This window comes from Xenopus laevis, chromosome 2S, assembly GCF_017654675.1.
Source record: "Xenopus laevis strain J_2021 chromosome 2S, Xenopus_laevis_v10.1, whole genome shotgun sequence".
NCBI classification, from domain to species: domain Eukaryota; kingdom Metazoa; phylum Chordata; class Amphibia; order Anura; family Pipidae; genus Xenopus; species Xenopus laevis.
Genome location: NC_054374.1, coordinates 69188251 through 69194327, shown reverse-complemented (window position 1 = coordinate 69194327; position 6077 = coordinate 69188251).

Below are 6077 nucleotides of genomic sequence, written 5' to 3'. Positions count from 1 at the left end.
GAAGGCTTGTGTGAGCGGGATCTTGGATCCAATTCAGATCAACCTGTGGTAACAAAATATCCTCTTAGACTTTCTGCTTATTCTGACCAGAAATGGTTAAAGTTTGATTTCTTCTCTAAAACAAGCAATTGTTGAGTGCCCAGCATGTGTTGGAGGATGAATTGTACATTAGGGTTGTTACTAGTGGCCTTAGTGGCACGTCAGTCTGTTAGTAATGCAGCCGCCTCTTCCTTATATCCCAGTGCTGTTCATTAGTGCTCCTCATAATTTATCCTCAATACTGTAAAATCTGCCCATCCAAATTCATGCTGCTTTCTACCTTTCTTGGGACTGACAGCTCGGCACTAACCTGCAAACTATTGTTAATGAACATCACATAATGATATTTCTGAGCCAAAAAGATATTCCATAAGAATATATAATGGATCGATATTGTTTGGTTTGTCATTAAACACAACACAAATAATAAAAAGACATTCACAAAATACTGTAAATTGGTGTCCTCTCCACCAGCTTTATCTTCTTTTTTGTCTTAAAATGTGCGGCTGCCCACACTTCTGTAATCATGAAAAATATGACATGTAGGTTCTTGTCAAAAGTGTGGATCTGAGCCCAACAAAGGCTCTTTGGACTTGAACTACATGAACAAGCTGATGTCACTCTCATCCGATGAGAATTTTAAATCTGCCTAATTGATATCTGGCCAATCTTTAGCCAGTAGTGATGTGCGGGCCGGCCCAAAACCAGGGGGACCCGGGGATTCAGGCCGACTCCTGCACAAAATCTTCGGGTCGAGGGCGCATCCGGGTCGAGCTCTTCTCCTGCTCTCCCTGCCCTCTAGCAGTTCCGGCTTCCGGCGCTGGATTTCACAGCCTTCTGCCCACCCGCCCCTTTTGTGATGTCACTGCAGGGTCTATAAATAAAGGGCAGCAGAGGGCCCGGACCGGGTGCGGATTGGGAGGGGGCAGGTTAGGGTCGGTTACAGGTCAAGAAATTCTCCACCCGCACATTCAGAGAGGCTTCTCAGTGGATCCAATACATGGGCCAATAAGCTGCCAACTTGGACTCAAAGCAACATGGGGAGAGGAAAGCATAAACAGTGGTTAGCATCTGTAATTATTACAAGGAGGAGAGGAAAGTCACAGCATTTGCTTGTGGGCCCACACAGGGAATAACAGCAGCGGGTCATGAGCATGGGACCAAACCATCATAGCAGAACAGTCATTTCATGAGAAGCAGACAAATATGATAATGATTGGTTAGTTTATGTGCATATTTCATAGGCAGTAGGTAGTAACTAGAGCAAGGAAGCAGAGCCATAAGAGGCTTTGGATAATCAAATGATTTACAGCTCAGTTTCTGAGGTTCCTGCAATGTGGCCTCCCCTCAACCCCAGCGCTTACCTTTCCCATGCAGGAGGGGGTCCAGGGGCTGGTGCATCGATAGTACAGAGAGTGGAATTGTATTCTCTGGCAGTGGTTTAAAAAAATGGAAATTCGGCTGTTAAAGTTACCAGGAGTTGCTTTTTGACGCCCCTGGTAACTTGTATGTTTCTGCCACTTGAGATCAGTTTTTCAACTTACCTCATTGGTGCAGCACTGCTGATGTTTTATGCAGGGTATCAAAATGATGTCCTATGCTGTAAAGTAGATAGCGAAGAAGCACGCACTCCAAGGGCCAGTCGATGTAATTAAAAGCCTTTATTCAAGAAACAGCTAAAACAACAGATCCTTGCGCGTTTCGTATCCGAGGATAATTACTCATAGGCATGATTGAAACCAGCCGTGAACAAAATTTAAACAGATAAAAAGGATGTGACGTACAAAGTCAGTCATTCTAAACATTAACCCTAAAATTTAAGTTATTTAATGCTTTATGCTGTAAAGTTTCTTGGGTCCCTTTCTGTTCTCTTCTGGTTCTGACTTCTAGGTGTGATAATCAGCTGCATTCATCTACACCACTGATTCCCAACCAGTGGCTCACAAGCAACATGTTTCTCACCAGCCCCTTGGATGTTGCTCTTAGTGGCTTCAAAGCAGGTGCTTTTTTTTGAATTCCAGGCTTGGTGGCAAGTGTTAGTTGTATAAAGACCAGATGTACTGCCAAACAGAGCCTCCTGTAGGCTACCAGTCCACATTGGGGCTATAAAATAGCCAATCACAGCCATTATTTGGCACCCGCCTAGGAACAATTTTCATATTGTGCTGCTCCTCAGCTCTTGAATGTGGCTCATGGGGAAAAAAAGTTGGGGATCCCTGATCTACACTGTATCAAGAGTTAGAATCAGAGTTAGGCTCCTTGATAAAGGCCCTTAGGTCGGCTGAAATGTTGGATGTATAAGATGTACACAATAAAAGAAATGTGATTCTTTTCACAGCATTGAAGTGTGGATCCTTGTGAATATGTTTGTTGACCCTGCACCCACATTAGTCCGGACCAGAGTGCACCTGCTGGACATTGAATATATATACACATTTATTTACAATTCTTATACCATTGCAAAATATGAACTGAACTGTATCTGGAAAGTTTCTTCTAAATTAATTATTTTAATTTTGAAAAAAAAATGTTTTGGGGTGGAGTTGGGGTGAATTGATGTGCTGTAGGCACAAAGCAAACGAATGCTTTCAGACATGTTCAAGGGCATCTCAAGAAACAAAGAAAAATGTTTCAGTTGACAGCTAGGACAAGTGACCAGGGCTGGAACTAGGAGTAGGCAGAAGAGACACCGGCCTAGGGCACTAGGGGGTCACTTGGCAGGTACCTATTAAGCATCTTCTGCCCACCCCTAGTCCATGTTCTCTGCCCTCTCTAGCTCTCCCCTCCCTCCCCTCCTTCACTCTCCCCTCCCGCAGGAGCGCAGTCATGGTCAGAGCACAGGGGGTAGCGGGCTGGCCGGCCGGGTTGCCTAGGGTGCCCAGTTGGCTTGTCCCGACCTTCAAGGGATTTAGAGAACTAACACCATTGTATAACAGCCCAGTTATATGATAGAGGTTATTTGCAGGAGTCAGCCCTGTCTGTTGCAGAAAAAATACTTTTATCCTGTTTGCAACAATTGTATTTGCTGAACAACTAGAGAACATATAGTACATAGGTGCACTACACCTTTATATTTTGGAAACATTTTTTGTGGGGGCCTCCAAAGTTACACCACTGACTCTGCTGCAGTAAATAGGACTTGAGCTGAACTGCTTATTAGGAATTATCTATGATAAGACACAATTTAAAGGGTCAGTATACCACTCCTTCCTTCAACATTGGTTCAATGAATAGGGAAACTAAAGCAACATTCTACTTTCTGACCCCAAAGAGCAAACAATAGAGCAGCCTGAAGATAATTAATTATAATGAATGTATAATGAACTGCTATTCAGTTAACTTATGGTTTGTTTAACTCAGCTCTATACCATCAGGTAGTAGAATGTGGCTTTACTTTTTACATTTTGAGACAGAGAGAGAATCAGGGAAATTCCATGTTACATACATATAGACATTGGGCAGTTGTCTAGGGATCTGGATTAATGTGTGCATATGTGTGACCCAGTTTCGGACTGAGCCGGCGGTACACTGGGAAACAACCTGGTGGGCCCCCGGCTCTTGTGGGTCCCACCAGCCCAGATCCGCACCTTCTTCTTGCCGCGACTGCCTGATGAACGGCAAAAACAGATCCGCACCTTCTTCCTGCTGCTACCGCCCGACAAAAGGACAAAAACATTGATTGCGTGCGCACACGCGGCGCACATGCACACACAGCATGCCAGTGCGCCAGCTCAGCAAGGGAGGACAGAGGGGGCCCTCGGACAGCAGCCCTAGTGGGCCCCTGGCCTCTCAGTCCGACCCTGATGTGACCCAGCATGGCTACTGAAACTAGGTTATGTTATGTTACATAGTTATGTTGGGTTGAAAAACGATAAAAGTCCATCAAGTTCAACCCCTCCAAATGAAACCCAGCGTCCATATATACACACACTCACACCGACCCCTCCATACACTCACATAAAGTATATATACCAATATCTATATACATTTTAGATTTTAGTAGCACTATAGAGTTGGATTAATAATAGACACAGTGGCTCGTTTATAAATACTGGACAAATTTGCCCATAGACAGTAACCCATAGTAACCAGTGAATAGCATTTTTTTCAGGCAGCCCTAGGTGGAACAGTGAAAGCAAACATTTGATTGGTTGCCATGGGTTACTGCCCAGGTGCAAATTTGTAAATGAGCCCCACTGCAGTGTTACTGGTTACATATAAAAGGGAGCTACAAATGTGGCTCAACAAAGTGTATCACATGTAATTATATTTCTGTAACAAAGACTTTTACCTCCACTACCACTACAAAAAAATTATGATATTAAACACTATATAAATTGCAAAACAAAAAACTTGATTTATCTTCTAACTTGCGAAAAGTGCAAAAAACAATATGTGGGCAAAACAAGTCGACACTTAAAAGACAGAATTAGAGAACACATTCTTAACATTAACAATAAGGAATCACCAACACCAGTGGCCGGACACTTTGAAGAATGTAATAAAAGGACATCCTCCTTTTTGACAGTTACTGGTATAGACAGAGTAGTTCCAAATATAAGGGGTGGGAATATCTTAGGACTTGTATGTTTTCTTTGAGAGACACATCGGGTAGCACCACGCACTTGTTTCCCATTGGCCAATTCGCTTTTAAATACTGTATATACATTGTTTAATGTTTAGCCTATGAGTAAGTGTCCTTGGTAGACACGAAACGCACTAGACTTAGTTCTTAATTATGGAAAACCCTTTTACAATCTGACTCCGGCTCTACTACTTCATGGGTCCAGGCTTGTGCCAGTCTCTTTTGAAGTTTTTTGGCCCACTGCCGTGTTACCCTGGAACAGTAACCCATAGCAACCAATCAGCAAAAAGCAACTACTGGTCACCTGTTTGAAAACAAACAAGAAACAAAAAAATACAGACTGAGCAGCAGAACCAACTCTCTGTGTACCCTTAGCCTAAGTCAGAACCCTACTGTATAGGCTGCTCTCCCCTACTCTACTGTCTTGCTGCTGTGCTGGGCTCTGGAGGGGCTGAGCATGTCCCAGAGCCCAGTGTAGGACTGTGACAGCAGCAGACCCCCTGGCCAGTATAATAGTAACAATAGTTGTGAGAACAATAGATGAGTTGAGTTCTGCAATCCTAGTAGATCAGAGGCAGGAGTGGGAGAGTCTGCAGAAGCTGGAGACCTGTGCTAGGCCTAGAATACTTTTCTTTTTTTGTATGCTAAAATGAATTGAAAGTCATTAGTGCAAGGGCACACAAAGGGTATGGAACACTTCTCTCTGCCTGCAGATTTAATGAGGCGGAGATGAGCGGATCACCTCAAATCACTGGCTTCCTCTGTCTGTGCTGAAACATGTAACTTCTGTCTGTGTGCGGCTAAACAGAGCAGTGCAGGGATGGGCCTGAAAAACACCAAAGCTGACATTTTCAGCCCAATCCCCTCTCCTCTCCATGTAGCCGCATGCAGGTGGAAGATGAACTTTTCACTACGCTTCTCTCCTCATAACAATTTGCAGGTGGAGTTTTTATAGTAGGAGCTTTTCCAGACTTCAGTATGGCCTTAAATGTTCTTCATCTTATCAGTTTGCTAGATCAAGAGCAAGATAGTCTTTATGACAGTTTTTTCCAATTACTAATTTACATTTTTAAAAATAATTTCCTTTTTTCTCTGTAATAATAAAATAGTACTTTGTATGGCATGTATCCATTATACAGGTATGGGATCTATTATGTAGGATGCTTGGGATCTGGGATATACTGGACAAGGGCTTTTTGTCATTTGAATCACCATACCTTAATTCTCCTAAAAATCATTTGAACATGAAATAAACCCAATAGGATTGTTTTGCCACCAATATGGATTTATTCAGCTCAGTCACCATCAATTGCAGGGAACTCTTATTATTACAGAGATGGCCTTTCTGTACTTCAGTGCTCTCTGGAAATCAGCAATCCCATATCTAAGCACCCGATCTTGAGCACATAAATCAGAATTAAAAGCATACTAATTGAATTGATGTCCTTGTGGC